This window comes from Triticum aestivum, chromosome 5B (assembly GCF_018294505.1).
Source record: "Triticum aestivum cultivar Chinese Spring chromosome 5B, IWGSC CS RefSeq v2.1, whole genome shotgun sequence".
In the NCBI taxonomy this organism is placed as follows: Eukaryota; Viridiplantae; Streptophyta; class Magnoliopsida; order Poales; family Poaceae; genus Triticum; species Triticum aestivum.
In genome coordinates, this window is record NC_057807.1 from 380,816,619 (window position 1) to 380,833,974 (window position 17,356).

Below are 17,356 nucleotides of genomic sequence, written 5' to 3' on the forward strand. Positions count from 1 at the left end.
ATTAATTATACAAGAGAGCCGGATTGGCTCCTCTTAGTTCATGTAAATGTAATGAAATCCATCATGTTTATATGAAGATCCGGATTTTTATACGAAATCCTTCATGCTTATATGAAATCAGTCCGTGTTTGCACGAATTTCATCTAGTTGGTTAGAGTTGTAAAAATGTATGCCACTGGCGTTTGATGTCGTCCTCCGCGGAAGGAAGCGGGAGGAAATTTGCCGGCTGCCGTTGGAGATGCTCTTTATGCTGGAAATAATAGAGTGACATCCAATCCATTTGAGTTAATTGCCTGTATGATTGTCCCTCTATAAAAAGTTAATTGCATGTATATTGTACACATGACTTGCAGGGTGGCTACAGCTTCGTACAGAAAGTTAAAAAGAAACAAGTCCATCCTTAATCTTGTATTCTAAGTACTCTGTGGGTTCCACTGTCAGTACAGTAGCGAAAGAAGTATATATTAAATAAGTAGAGTAATGTATAATATAAAAATCTAAAGTTAAAAGACAGAATTCGAACTCATGTCATCGCGTTGCGAGCATCCGACGCTAACCAGCCCAGCACATTTTTGTTGTAGACCATGATGGAGATATATCTCCATGTCTACTCTTATATATACTCCATTCGTTCCTAAATATTTGTCTTTTTCAGATTTCAAATGGACTATCACATACAGATATGTATGTAGACATATTTTAGAGTGTAGATTCACTCATTTTACTCCGTATGTCTTTTCAGGAAGGGGTCAGATTTGTCCTTGATTTATTTATGAGGTATCCAGATGGCACTGCACCGCCAAGAAAAGAGGGTAACATCAAAATTATGGACTACTTTTTTGAGTATGTTGGTAAGGTCCGGTCATAGTCACTTGTTGAAATCTCTAAAAAGACAAATACTCCCTCCGCCCAGAAATACTTGTCATCAAAATGGATAAAAGGAAATGTATCTAGACGTATTTTAGTTTTAGATACATCTCTCCTTTTATCCATTTTGATGACAAGTATTTTTGAACGGAGAGAGTAGAAAACAGAGTTGGTGATGATGGTGTGTGTGCCATCCTGCAATATAGGCCGTCGGATTTATATCTAACGGATAGGAAAGAAACTATGGAAATTTTGCAAAAATATACCCACACATCTCTCCACGTTCGCAAATAAGGCCTTCCCTTGTTCAGCCTTTTCTCTCACAAGATAAACTACTCATACAGATGCATCTTGATGTTCCGTCCAACGCACGGGCATCTAGCTAATTTCTTTTAAAATAGTTGCTGCGATAATTGGGTTGAAGTGATATATTTTATGTCTGCCCTAAATGATTTTAGATTCACTAGTAGTAACAAAGAAAAGTTTGCCTTGTTAATTAACATAAAACAGGGTGAAAACTATCACACGAGGCCGGTAAAAACAAGGCACACTGGGTTCAGCATCATCGTCACTACAGCTGTGCGCACACGAGAAGTCTACATATCGAGGGGGCTACCGAGCGAGGCACCGAGACACAATGTTTGAGTGAGAAACCAATTGACAGATTATGATCAGATCGAGTTGTCACCCTTCTGCTGTCATTGTGGGGGGGGGAGAGAAAGACGTATCGAGAGTGTGCGCAGTAGGCACAGCGGCACTACTAGCGAGTGTGTGTGTGTGTGTGTGTGTTTGAAAGAGGAGTAGATAGATTATTATCAAGATCGATGTGCCACGCTACTCCTTCGGTGTCGGGTAGTTTGTGTGTGTATGTTTGAGAGAGAAGCCAGTCGATAGATTAGTATCAAGATCGAGGTGTCACCCTACTCCTTCGATGTTGGGAAGTGTGGGTGTGTGGGTGTGTGTGGGGGGGGGGGGCAGTGACACTCACATATCTCTACTCTTATAAAAAAAGTTGGTGATGATGGTGTTCCTGCCATCCTGCAATATAGGCCGTCCGATTTATATCCAACGGATAGGAAGGAAACTATGGCAATTTTGCAAAAATATACCCACACCCCTCTCCGCATTTGCAAATAAGGCATTCCGTCGTTCATCCTTTTGTCTGACAAGACAAACTTCTCATACAAATGCATCTTGATGTTCCGTGCAACGCATGGGCATCTTGCTAGTAGGGAGAAGGAGTTTGTGTGACACATATCTAGCTATATTAAGGGATAGGTAGATAGCATATGTGTGACAGACATTATTATACTTTGAGACATTAGTGGTTGTGGGTGGGCGGAATTAAAGGGGTGGGCGTGTTAGACATAGAGAGCGTGTGTGTTTCTATGTGAGAGACTTGTAGGACGGGGTAGAAAGACGAATTTAACCCTGATGAAGGGAGAGAAATACATGAAGTGCGCATGTGTGATTCTGATACCCACAGGGAAATGAGATATGTATGCATGTGAGAGAGATTGCACAATTCATGCACGTATCACTATCTAGCAATCGTGGACGTGCATCGCTTGAACATAAGTCAATATCTACTTCGTATCGTGGCCAAAGCTACAATTTCAATTCAACGCTATAAAGATTGGACACTCACATTCACATTTTTTTCTATTTAAATAAACCTTTTCAGTTGTGCATGCCTAAGTTACAGTGATGTTTCTTCAAACAACCAATGTAGCTATCATGTACATGCACCATTGTTACTCTTGCATTCAAATTCATTAGTCTTGGATGATTTAAGTTTCTATCTTGAAGTAATTTATGTAATATTCATATATGAATTCAACGGGTATGCAATTTATGAAATGGAGGCTATGTAATAATATGAGGTAACACTTTTAAGTAGCTGACTACAATATCCATTTCTTTTTGTGCGCCTCTACACTAACACGTCAATGCATTATGTTTAAAGTAAATAACCAATGGCACTAAATTATCTATTTACACGAGTACATAGGTTGAGCGTTTGATCCCTTTTTTGTGAACGCGCCACTACACCCTACGATTGGCCGCGCCCATGTGAACGTCCAACTTATCGGCGCATCATCCCGAGTTATTGTGTTTTTTTCTCGTGTGGACTTCACACCAGTTATTAACTGCTGACGCGTGCCCCGTGTACACAGTCTAGCATGACCTTCCCGCTAGCACGGTCCAAAATTAGTTGAAACCGGATATGAACGATCCCGCGGGCGGCAAAATCTCCCGCCTCCTTCTAAAATTTCTGCCACCTTAGTCTTTAGCATGCGAAATCCCCCTTTTGTCCTTGGTGCACGGAGACCAATAGTTACAATACCGCCCTCATCTACATGATAGGTCGGGGCTGCTTTGGTAACTTCCGGTTCCCCCCACTACACGGCACCCCCATTTCCTCTCCCCCTCCCGCAAAAACGACTAACTCCACAGCACCAGAGCATCTTACATCACGCCGTCCGTACTTCATCGCCCTTTCTCCCCTCCCCTCTCGAAACCCTAGACTGCTCATCCACCGGCGTACCATAGCCCATTCACTGCTAGCGGCGTCCACCTCACCGGATCTGCTTCTGCGGCCACATCTACCCCTCCCACCTCCCCTAGAAACAAGTAGACTGCTCATCCAGCACTATACCACAGCCCATTCAGTGCCGGCCTTGTCCACGGCGCCGGATCTGCTTCGCCGGTACTCTTGTCAACCGCCGCGCATCTGCAGCGGCTCATCCGTACTCCCTACTGGAGACGCTTTGTCCACACCTCCTGGAGCCGCCCCACTGACGCCCCCGTCGATGACCTCTGATCCTCTTCGCCGACACCTTCCTCAACCCTACCAGAGCCGCTTCACCGACACCTTCCTCAACCCTACTGGAGCCGCTTCACCGACACCATCGTCAACCCTACTGGAGTAGCTTCGCCTATACCATTCTCAACCCTACCAGGGCCGCTTTGCCAACTCACAAGTCCACGGCCTCAGATCCGCTTCCTCGCACCCTCATCCAACCTACTGGAGCAGCATCTGACGCCACGTCCACGGCCGCAGATCCGCATCATCGACAACACCCTTAACCTAACCACCGGAGCAGCTTCTGACGCCCCGTCCATGGCCGCAGATCCGCATCGTCGACACCATCCTTAACCCAACCACCGGAGCAGCTTCTGAAGCCACGTCCATGGCCGCAGATCCGCGTCGTCGACACCATCCTTAACCCAACCACCGGAGCAGCTTCACCTACGCCCTCGTCCACGGCCACAGATCCGCTTCGCCCACACCGTAGTCCTCCCTACCGGAGCCGCTCCACAAACACCCTACTCGACGGTTCTAGATCTCCTTACCGGACCCCGATAGCCAGCATCGTCATCACCCTTGACGTTTCTAACTTGATTTCCACCATCTGGAGAGATGCCAAGCACCCGCCATGGCCTAGGTACTTGTCACCTTTAAACCCGTCCAGCATCACCTGCCCGATGTACTTCAAATATACTAACCGGTCGCTGTTACCTGTTATGCAGCTGGCAAAAACTACAAGGACGATGTATCTTCTGGATCTAACAGCTTGGCCAACCAAGATCCTGGACTGAGACATTGCTATGATCTTGTAAGCGCGTCTCTCTCTCTTGTATTGTTCTGTGCCTGCCAGCGTGCTTTGCTAGGATTTTCGACCAGTAATCCCTTTGTGCAGACAATGATTTCTACTACTGGCTGCTAAATTAGATATGTAGATGTCATACATGATACTACCTCGTACCTCCGTTCCTAAATATAAGTCTTTCTAGAGATTCCACTATAGGCTACATACGGAGCAAAATGAGTGAATCTACACTCGAAAATGCATCTATATACATCTGTATGTGGTCCATACTTGAATCTCTACAAAGACATATATTTAGGAACAAGGGCAGTACATTACACAAAATCGTAGGTGGCATGTAGGAAATCCAGTGCACTACATTAGGCTCCCTTAGAGTGCCTGCTAGTCTAGCATACAGAGTCATGGCTAGTTTATGGTACGCACACAATCGTTAATTGGTGGTTTAAATATGCGCAAGGGATATGCAATGTAGTATCATGTAGACATGTCTGAAATTAGCCGTGTCAACTTGCGGATAGATAGGGTTGCACAATGAAAAAGTACAAGATGTATGTGGCAATTTCATGGAACATCACAAAAAAAGGAGAGGCAACGGTGAGCCTATACAGTGTGCTATGGTACGTCACTCCTCCATTGCAATCATCGTGACATGTTATTTGTATGCCAATTCTATTAGCCAAGTTTCTTAGGGACAATTATTACAAGTTATCCTAAGAAAATAAGCACCTGTGAATATAAGCTCCATGTAATAAGCCAACCAGTTCTTTTCATTGCGTTTTCAGCTTATCTTTGGTATGATCAGTGGAAAGTCTAGATTGCATTATATTTTTTTCATTTTGTTGCCCATATGGAAATTAATTTGAATTGCAAACATCACAAATTGAACCCAGTGCAGTAATTAATATGATGGGAAAACAGACCATCACTATTTGCTCAAAATGCAAATACAAAGATACCATCTACTTGACACAATCTACTTTGGTCAATGTTTTCCATAGAGATCCCATTGCCTAATTTAAATGAAGAACGCATGACCCACATTTAAATGAAGAACAATTATTTATTGAAATTCGATGGTCCAAGTGGCTGGTTATTATCATATAGCAGCACCACCTGAAAGCATCATATAGCAGCAGCAGCAGGTCATAGCAACTCATCATACATCAGCAGCAGTCTGCAATTCATCATATACCAGCAGCAGCTCATAACAATTCATCATATAGCAGCAGCAGGAACAACTCATAGCAATTCATCATATAGCAGCAGCAGGAGCAGCTCATAGCAATTCATCATATAGCAGCAGCAGGAGCAGCTTATAGCAACTCATCATATAGCAGCAGCAGCAGCTCATAGCAATTCATCATATAGCAGCAGCAGCAGCTCATAGCAACTCATCATACAGCAGCAGCAGCTCGTAGCAATTCATCATATAGCAGCAGCAGGAGCAGCTCATAGCAATGCATCATATAGCAGCAGCAGAAGAAGCTCATAGCAATTCATCGTATAGTGGATCAGAATGAAAATTTGGCAAAAAATCAGAGGAGATCCTCACCTTGTTGGATGAGCTCATCCTTCAACAGCACCTCAAGGCCATGGCCTGGGAGGAGGGGAGGGGGAATAAGGTGCCTTCTACCGCAGTGTGGCATCAGCCCTAGTTGTGCAGCACCCGCCGGAGTAGTGCGTTGGACGAACCACAATGGTGCCGCTGCTGGAGATCATGAGAATGAGGGGTGGCGCCAGAGGGAGGAGGAGCCAAGGAGATTTGCCCGTACCCGCCGGCCATGTAGCCTAGCTGGACATAGCATCATCGAGGACCAGGCCAGATGGGACCAATGGCGACGACTCGCTGGAGGAACCCTAGTGTTGCAGGCAGGGGATCAAGGTAGAGGGAAAGGGGAGAGGAGATGCAAGCGGGCAGGCAATGCATTCTTGCGTGTTTGTTTTTACTTGAGGGTCAGGTGTGACACGGGCGTCAGCAGTTGCATTTCGAGTGTAATATAGGCAGACAACAGAGTCATTCCACTATTCCCCTTCCCTTCAATTTTTAGTGAGGTTCTACCCGAAATACCCCCCTCCAGAGCGAAATTAGTTAAGCCCAAGCCCATAACTCAAAAATGACTTCTTTACATCTTTTTGGCTTATTTTGACAATATGCCCTGAAAAGGCGGAATCGAACTGGCCCTTAACATGCAATTCAATTGTGCGTGCAATGATGAATCACTCCCGCCTGCTATCTGTACATTTAGGCATCATCATACATGGCATAACCTAATACATGTGCATTCCATTGTAGAATCTGGAATATGCAATGTTTATGTTAGTTCATACGTTGCACATGATGTTTAAATGCCCCTTAAATCTGGTCAGTCAAGTGATGGTCTTTAAGCCTCCTTCTTTGCTTATTTTCTTGATATGTAAAATTTGCTCACACATCCGTTCAATTGCTTGTTTGCATCAGCCAGCCATACTAGGACTGTTTGCTTTGATTACTTGCTATTCTTGACCTAACACTCTAATAGAGCTTGTCAACGATTTAAACACTAAGGGCTGCTATAGTGGGGCCTTGTCTAACTCATAGGTGACATAAAGGTTTGGTTGTACACTACAGTAGGCTCTCCAAGAGTACCTGGAGATCCAGTTCGAAGGTATGCCTAGTTTTTACATAGTGTAGACATAGTAAATGCTCATTTCATTGTGTGCAAGTGCAAGAGATGCGGCATGTTTCATTATGTGGTGTCGTTTTGTTATAATCTCATCCTTTTGTGTTCACAAACTAGAAAGTATGCATATTTATCTTCCAAGGAGACGAGTAACTAGTTTGTGTCACCTTGCAGAGGGGGTGCAATGAAGATAAAATTGAGGATTTCCAAGTACAAGATGTTAGGAAGGAGCCTTGCAAGAGAAGTAGGAGATGCGCTGAGCCTCTTCAACCTGCTAAGGTAAGTCACTGTATGCAACTCAACAGTTCAATTCCTTGCTTGTTTCAGGCATAGTTAATTTGCTCTTTTCAATTGCTTTATTTGTCCTCAGTTAATGAGATGCCCAAATAATCATGCCTAATGTTCGGTACTTGTATAACTATTAGTTGACATAATTAAAGGCCTTACCATTTAATTACTCTACCAAAGTGTGCCTGAATCTTTGAAGTCTATTAACCAACTATTATTGCATGAGGCTCACAATCTAGTTTATACTACGCTAATGATTGCATAGTTTTGCCTGCTGTAGTATGTTTGTATGAAACCCTCTGTTGTTCATTATGCTCCCTAAGAATTTAATTGAGATACAGAATGGCCAACTGCTTGCTTATATGCAACGTGTTGTCTAAATTTGTAACTTGTCTGTGTTTTCGATTGGGCCCCAACACCATGCTCCTCTGGTGAACTAAGAGGAATTTCTGTATGCAAGCTGCACAAACTATCTTTTTTATAATTTTTAAAATATCACCTGCTTATGCTTCATGACGTGTAACATTTTTTTTGAAAGTGACGTGTAACATTATTGTTAGTCATGTTTTGCCATGTAGTACAAAATAGTGTCTTGCTCGCTTCACTGTTGTAACTATATTTTTGCCCTAGTCATGTGTACTTACAGAAACATTTCAGGATGAAGTGACATCAACACAAAGATCTGCGAGCAGTGCGGCATGGCCGTTACCAAATGATTAGGGATTGGAATTGGAATGTGCTGATGTTCTCGAGCATCAACTAGAGGTGGCAAGACAACGTGTACATGATTGTCAACATTTAAAAAACAAGTTGAGACTGGACATGCAGGTATTAGATGCAGGAGTCAAAAAATGAAACAAGACACTGAGGTAACCATGAAGGAATTGGAGATTTTGCAGACTGGAATTTGTGCTACCTCAATCCGGCCAATCGATTATAGTTCAAATGGAGTTAAGTTGATGCGCGTCCATGATGTATGAGCTGTATTTGCCTAGTGTATGTAATTTGCTGTTTGTGTATGCTTTATTAACACCTGTGCCGAACCATAATGCCTAGTGGGTATAATCGGCTGTAATTTCTTTATTGTATAGTGTAGGATTATTCTACCTTTCTATGCCTTGATCTCTTTGTTGTATAGTGTATGCTTTTTAGAGGTGATAGTATTGAGTAGGATAATTCTTTGAATATGCTATATCGTTCAAACGGGGGCCAACTCGCCCGACCATGGCCCTTCACGGGCCGTACGACCCATGGGTCATGTACGGGCTGCCGGATCCATGGGCCTTCATTGGGCCATCGGTTCCATGTGCCTTCAATGGGCCGTCGAATCCATGAGCCTTCAATGGGCCGTCGGATCCATGGGCCTTCAATGGGCCATCAGATCCATGGGCCTTCTACGTCTCGTAGGATCCATGGGCCTTCTACGTATCGTAGGATCCATGGGCCTTGTAAGGGCTGACTCATTTATGGGTATTGTACGGGCCTTTAATGGTCCATAGACGGGCCTTTAATGGAAATCGTACATTTTATGGGCTGACCATAACGGGCCGTTAATAGGCCGTATTTGGTGATGCTATGAAAATGGCCCAACAGATTAATGGTCCACAAATGGGTTGACTGTAACGACGGGCTAAAATTGGCCCACAAGCAGAAAATGACAGTAACGGGCCGTAAGTAACCGAATGCTGCAAATGAGCCCGAGAATAAATGGGCCCTCAGAAGGACGAAAGATAACTTGGGTTGGAAACGGCCCAATGAAATAACGGGCCGTTAATGGGTATAAAGTGATACACTGTTCATTACGGGCTAGTTTCACCACGGCCCCTTTATGGGTGTAAAGTGATACACTGTTCATTACGGGCCAGTTTCACCACGGGCCGTTAATGGGCCAATAGTTACAAAGGGCCTCATATGGGCCGAAAGACATCATGGGCCATACATGGGCCAGAAATGAAAACAGGCTGGAATCATATTGGATGGCCTAGATGACGCTGCTGGACCTAATTTGGATAGGGCGTAACGGGCCTTGGGTTAGCGGGCTGTAAATGGGCTATATGCGAACATGCCGTTAACAGGCTTTCCATGGGCCGGCCCGCCACCTTTTGAGCAAGTCAAATGGGCCGGCCTTTTTACAGGAATGGGCCACTGTTGGGTCGTGCCACGTGTCAACGTATCATAGGCGCCTTCTGTCCAATGAGTGGATGACATCTGTCCCAATGATGAGCCGACACGTGTTTCCTCCAGCCAATGATGACTTTACATGTGGAAAATCCCCATTGGTCGGGGCTGTTAACGGGTTATCGGATCCAAAACCCAACCCGATAGCTTAACGGCGTTCCGTTACGGTGGATGCCACGTGTCGGTCACCCTTGACGAAAGCACTTTTGTGACGTGCAATTTATCTCATTGAAGTGGACACTTCCGTGATGATAATTTTGGTAATGTCATGGAACACTTCTACGATAGCACATGTATGACTATCTTGATTCTGTCATAAAATCATCATGGATGTACATGCATGACAGAAAATGTGACCTACTATGACAAACACGTATCATCACGGAAGTGTATTTTTTTGTAGTGTATGGGCCCACCATGTGGGTTAAAAGCGGGAAGGGTGCTAACAATTGCACGTTCATGATAGAAAGGCTGGTCAGAGGACAACCTGTCAGTTATGTTGGCAAAAACGTTGGCACCAAGGGCGAGGAACAAAGAGAACCATTTTTATGATCGTTAAGACGAGGTGGACCAATAGGCAAAGTTCTCGTCCATCGGTGGCTACCGGAATGTCATCAACAATAGTAACAAGGTCTTACTGACAGAGGTGTACACTGAGGTGTTTACATAAGCAGGGAATTATCACTGCTCGGATATGTTAGGTTACAAGAAAGGTTAACCAACGCAATGGAGACTTAAATCAGTTCAGTTATCAGTGTTCTCGAGTACCTAACAACTCAGAACCCGTGGAAAAATTGAATCGGCGAGAATAATAGTTGAAGAAGAACTCATAAGAAGTTATGTAGTTCTGTGATATTCTCGAGATAACAGAGGGTAATACTTGAAGGTAGAACAAGATAGAGGTTGGACACGTGAAAAGATCTGTAGAGGACAAGTACTTCAACTTGTTTGAGAAATGGGATCAAAGAAGAACTATATGGTCGGAACCATAGTTGCAAAGGATCAAACATAGTTACAAGATGAACTTATCAAAAGGGGATTATTATTATTTCAAGAAGCTTCCATGATAAGTTCCACATCGGGTCCATGGGCATGAACACAAAGGATCAAGGTCGACTCCCACTTCAACAATGCATAACCTATCATTCACTTCTCATTTTCGTCAAAGCCATAGTGTTCAGATTTTATCTAGCATAACAATAGTAGAGTATGACCCGAAGAAGTTTCCGGGTTCACACAGATTGTGGAAGGCATAGGTTCAACCCATCGGGGCATCTTAGGAACACATACCACAAACTTTAGGAATAAATAACTCAAGATCGGAAGCAAAGCATGGTTGACAGAAGCAGGGGATACAATCTACCAAAGGCATTATGTATCAGAGGAAAAGCTCACAAGGTTACTGAATATTAAGGACCCTATTGGATAAAACCCAACAAAGGACCTGGAGGTCCACAATGGATCTGATGTGAGTATCGGTACTCAACCAAAAGAAGAAAGAATGCAAGGAGGTCAGGTTATAGAAACAACTGACTAATTCAAAGCTCAAATGCAAAGGAATTATGGTTTCCAAATTGGGGAATCAGAAGTAGAGGCTTTGAGCAAATGAGGAGGAACAATAGTAATAGGCTATTGAGCATTTTCGGAAGATCAAATAGTTTTCAGGGCATCTTGTAAAAACAAGAGCAACTGGGGTTGAAGGTATCAACGACAATGTAGGTAGTTACCCATAGGGATTTATCGGTGGTAGGGATCGCAACGGCAAAGGGCACAAGGGTCTCGGGAAAACATCGGAGAGTATCTTCAGAAACTTCTGGTGAAGCCGGCCATCATCTGGAATGAAGGGGCTCTCCAGAAGAAGTATTTACGAGAACCTAGAGTTATAGTTTGCAAAACCATTTAACCCGAATAGAAGAGAGATTAGATTCCCAGAGTATAGACGAGGAATAAAAGATCCTAATACCACCCAATTGGCGACGTGGGCCCGTAAGCCAACATCCATGTTAGTAAATTAGTTTTTCAAAGACTAGACTCAACTTTGGCCAAGGAGTTGGAAAGGGGGATCCTATAGGCAGTTAGCTCTGATACCAACTTGTGACGCCCCCGATTCAATCATACACTAATCATACACACAAATGTGTACGATCAAGATCAGGGACTCACGAGAAGATATGACAACACAACTCTAGACACAAATCAAATAATACAAGATTTATATTACAAGCCAGGGGCCTCGAGGGCTCGTATACAAGCTTGATACACAAGAGTTAGCGGAAGCAGCAATATCTGAGTACAGACATAAGTTAAACAAGGATGCCTTAAGAAGGCTAGCACAAAAGCAACACGATCGAAGAAGCAAGGCCTCCTACCTGGGACCTCCTAACTACTTCTGGTTGTCGGCGGTCTTCACGTAGCAGCATCCATCGGCGGTGGCATCTGGCTCCAGGGATCCACCATCTGGTTGCATCAACCAGAAAGAAGAAAGAAGGGGGAAAAGGGGTAGCAAAGCAACCGTGAGTACTCATCCAAAGTACTCGCAAGCATCAGATCTATACTAAGTTTGCATTTGTATCAAATGGAAGGGTTGTATCTGTGGACTGAACTGCAGAATGCTAGAATAGAGGGGGGAAACCTAGCCTATAGAATACTAGCATCTTCATGCAGCTCCGAGCATCTTGCAACATGTAGAAGAGTAAAGAATAGCAGTTTATATTTAACAAGCATGTTGTAACATTAATGCCCAGAGATCCTTCCTCGACTCCCTGCGAGAAAGCACTCCCGGAGCCACATATCTCAAGTATCCATTTGTAGTTGTATAAGATCAGGATATAAGTCTGAACTTCCGTTACCATGGACATGGCTATTAATAGATAATCTTCCCTGCAGGTGTGCACCACGTTTTCCAACATGCTCGATCATGTTGGTCGGACACACCTTTTTGGGGTCAATGCCCGGCCTCGAAAGATCAACACGTCGCAGCCCTACCTAGGATCAGCAGAGAGGTCCCCGCCGGTCTACCTCCTAAGCACTCCGGGGTCTGGGCCCATCGTCCGTTGCACTCCGGGTCGTTGCGTACAGGGCGGGTCCAGGCTCCGCCACTACAGGATGGTGTCGGCCTAGCCGTGCCGCACTGCTGAACTGGATGTCTGACAAAGCTTCGGTTGATACCACGACGGCGAGGCCCATAACAATTCTCACGTGGTGGTTGGTACGTAAAGGCCAGAGGCCAACTTAGAAAAAATACCCAAACCATAGTGTATTATTAGCTTGCGGAGACGAGCAGAGACTCACGATTGAAAGTGACCCCGTCGCCCCGTCTCGTGGACTTACGACAAGGGCCTAGAATGCCCGGCCGTGCCACGTAATTATCTTGCGGGTGCTCTCCGGGCCTGCCCAACTTTCACCAAAATCTCAAGTAAAGTCAAGGTAACTGTGTGTCCAGACATCAAGGGGAAAACCCGAGGAATCACCCCCGGTGGATTCCACTCAATGTAATCATCAATGTGAACGTAAGAGGGACTACCCTCGAGGTTCACACTTGAGGTGTTGAACGACAGAGCCGTATCGGGAATGGTGAAAGAGGAAATCACCCTCGATGACCATGACCGAATAGCTACACTATAGAATTATCATCAGGAGTGCATTATGAGGGATCACCCTCAGCACTCGATAGTAGCTCTGCAGAGTCGAGCAACTAAAGGGGAGTGATGTGATGTGAGGTGTCGGGCTCTAGTCGTCGATCACGTCGATCAAGGCATCAATGATGAAGCAGGGGCAACAAGGACAAGTGGGGGTCACTGATGGATCACTAGCCAACCTATAATAAGCAGTTTAGGATAAGCAGGCAGGTAACAATAAGCAGGTACAAAAGCAGGCTATGCATCAGAATAGGAGCAAATTATAACAGTAGCAAAATCTAATGCAAGCATGAGAGTATAGAATGGGCGATATCGGGATGATCAAAGGGGGGGCTTGCCTGGTTGCTCAGACAAGAAGGAGGGTCGTCGTCGACGTAGTCGATCACAGGGGCATCAGCAGTGGTCTCGAGGTCTACCAGAGAAGAAGAGAGGGAAGAAACAGTAAATACATGCAAACATAAGCATAACAAGACAACAAGTGGGATAGAGGTGTTCTAACGTGGTGCTAGGCGATACTAGCGAAGGGGCAAACATCCGGGAAAGTTTTCCCGGTTCCGGACGTCTATTAGACAGATGAACCGGAGGGGAAAGGTTGCATGTTTGCTATGCTAGGGACATGTGACATACGAACAGAGGGCGTATCCGGATTCGTCTCGTCGTTTTGAGCAACTTTCATGTAGAAAACATTTTCATCTGAGCTACGGTTTATTTTCTATTATTTTTCAAAGTTTTATTTATATATAGGAATTAATTTTAATCCGAAAACAAATGCAAAATTGCTAAGTGCACACAACACTGTGTACACATAAGTGTACAGAGGTTGACATGTGGGTCCAGGAGGGGCTGAGTCAGCAGCCCAGTCAGCAGTCAGCAGTTGACTGTTGACTAGTCAAACTGACTGGTGGGGCCTGTGTGTAAGTGACACATACTTTAACAGGTTTTTTTTATTAAAATAAGTTATTGCCTCAGATTAAGTTAGTGGCCTTGGGCGCATGGGTCAGTGAGCGGTTAGGGAGTGGGTTGGTGTCAGGGAGGGGGGTTATCCCCACTAACCGAATAGGGGCCGACCCAGTCAGAGGCCGGTGGCTTCGCCGGCTAGGCTCGCGTGGTCACAAGGCACCGGCAGCCACGGCGCGGCTGGCCGGACTAGTGGCAGGGCCGGCAGCCGGAGAGGGTGGCAGCGGCCGGAGGTGCGGGTGGGCGTGGTGGCCCGTGGCGGCTGGAGCAGCACGACAACAGGGGGGCGGCAACAGCCATAACAGAGAGCAGGGGAGGAGACGGCGTGGCACTGGTTAGCCGCGGGGCGCGCGCAGAGGTGTGAGCTCCCGTGAGGAGCAGCGGCGGGTGCAGTGCTGCGGGGCGCTGGCGTGTGCGAGGATAGGAGCGAGCGATGGCGCGGGCTGGGCACGCAGGGGCTCGCAGCGAGCGCGACCAGAGGCGCGAAGGGGCGCGTGGAGCCAAGCTCCCTGTCATGGCGGCCTACGTGTGGGGCAGCCAAACGACAACGAATTTGAGGGAAAAGAAAAGGGGAACAGGGAGAGGAGCTCACATCGAGCCTGTAGGTGAGGAAAGCGGACTCAGGGAAGCGCCGGTGAGGCCGAATCGAAGACGGCGAGCGACGGGGAGGAGGTTAAAGATGACCTCGATCCGGTCGATGTAGGGGCTCCCGGCTTGATCTGGTGGTTGTGGTCAAGGCAATGGTCGACGGTGGAGCGAATGGATGTGCACACTAGGCGAGGGGACGATGGTGGTCGTGAGCGTCACGGCGGCGCAGCCATTGGCTTCTCGGGCGCTGTTAAACCGAAGGGGTCAAGGCGAGGAGGGCGAATGAGAGGGCTAGGGTTCGTCGACAGGGTCGAGGGCCACCTTATCTGCACCAGGGAGCCACGAGATGGACGACGCGTGGCCATCCGCGGCCATGAATGGGGTGCATGCGTCCATGGCGCTCCTGGTGAGCAGTAGGAAGGAGGAGGTGGCGAGGTGGGCTGGGCTCCCACTGTTGAAGAGCCCAGTCCACTAATAGTTTAGGTCTTTTCTTATTTTTCTTTTATATGTATCTCAGTTAGCTACTATTTCATATTAAAATGAGTGACAAAAATGAATTTAGTCAAACTTGAAATTTGGCACACAACTCGAGAACAACATTGTGGTGTTGCATAAAAGTTTTAGAGCCAACGAAATTGTTCAAAGCATTTTTAGAAATTGAATAGGTTAATTAATATGCTGCTGGGCCACTTTATCTTTTCCTAGGGATTTAAAGGGAGAGCCAAATGATGTTGGTTGCCACATGATAATTAACTAGTGAATATTTTCAACCCAACGAACATTTTTGTTTTGACATTTGAAAACTTTATTTGATTGACTTTATTTTAAATTTGAAATTTGAACTAGGTGGAATCAAAGGGGGATTTAGCCACAGTGAAAACAATGACATGGCACCATTAACATGGGATTATTGTACCTTAATTATCCGGGCGTCACACATGTTTCTGAGTAATACAATTCTAGCATGAATAATAAACACTTATCATGATATGAGGAAATAAGTAATAACTTTATTATTGCCTCTAGGGCATATTTCCTTCAGTCTCCCACTTGCACTAGAGTCAATAATCTAGATTACACGGTAATGATTCTAACACCCATGGAGCCTTGGTGATGATCATGTTTTGCTCGTGGAAGAGGCTTAGTCAACGGGTCTGCAACATTCAGATCCGTATGTATCTTGCAAATCTCTATGTCTCCCACCTGGACTTGGTCCCGGATGGAATTGAAGCGTCTCTTGATGTGCTTGGTTCTCTTGTGAAATCTAGATTCCTTTGCCAAGGCAATTGCACCAGTATTGTCACAAAAGATTTTCGTTGGACCTGATGCACTAGGTATGACACCTAGATTGGATATGAACTCCTTCATCCAGACTCCTTCATTTGCTGCTTCTGAAGAAGCTATGTACTCCGCTTCACATGTAGATCCCGCCACGACGCTTTGTTTAGAACTACACCAACTGACAGCTCCACCGTTCAATATAAACATGTATCCGGTTTGCGATTTAGAATCGTCCGGATCAGTGTCAAAGCTTGCATCAGCGTAACCATTTATGACTAGCTCTTTGTCACCTCCATAAACGAGAAACATATCCTTAGTCCTTTTCAGGTATTTCAGGATGTTCTTGACCGCTGTCCAGTGAACCACTCTTGGATTACTTTGGTACCTCCCTGCTAAACTACTAGCAAGGCACACATTAGGTCTGGTACACAGCATTGCATACATGATAGAGCCTATGGCTGAAGCATAGGGAACTTCTTTCATTTTCTCTCTATCTTCTTTAGTGGTCGGGCATTGAGTCTGACTCAATTTCACACCTTGTATTACTGGCAAGAACCCTTTCTTTGCTTGATCCATTTTGAACTTTTTCAAAAATTTATCAAGGTATGTACTTTGTGAAAGTCCAATTAAGCATCTTGATCTATCTCTATAGATCTTGATGCCCAATATGTAAGCAGCTTCACTGAGGTCTTTGATTGAAAAACTTTTATTCAAGTATCCTTTTATGCTATCCAGAAATTCTATATCATTTCCAATCAATAATATGTCATCCACATATAATATTAGAAATGCTATAGAGCTCCCACTCACTTTCTTGTAAATACAGGCTTCTCCAAAAGTCTGTATAAAACCATATGCTTTGATCACACTATCAAAGCGTTTATTCCAACTCTGAGAGGCTTGCACCAGTCCATAAATGGATCGCTGGAGCTTGCACACTTTGTTAGCATCCTTTGGATCCCATCTCAGATTTCATGGCCTCAAGCCATTTTTTGCGGAATCTGGGCTCATCATCGCTTCCTCATAGTTCACATGTTCGCCATGGTCTAGTAACATGACCTCCAGAATAGAATTACCGTACCACTCTGGTGCGGATCTTACTCTGGTTGACCTACGAGGTTCTGTAGTAACTTGATGTGAAGTTTCATGATCAACATCATTAGCTTCCTCACTTATTGGTCTAGTCGTCACAGGAACCGGTTTCTGTGATGAACTATTTTCCAATAAAGGAGCAGGTACAGTTACCTCATCAAGTTCTACTTTCCTCCCACTCACTTCTTTCGAG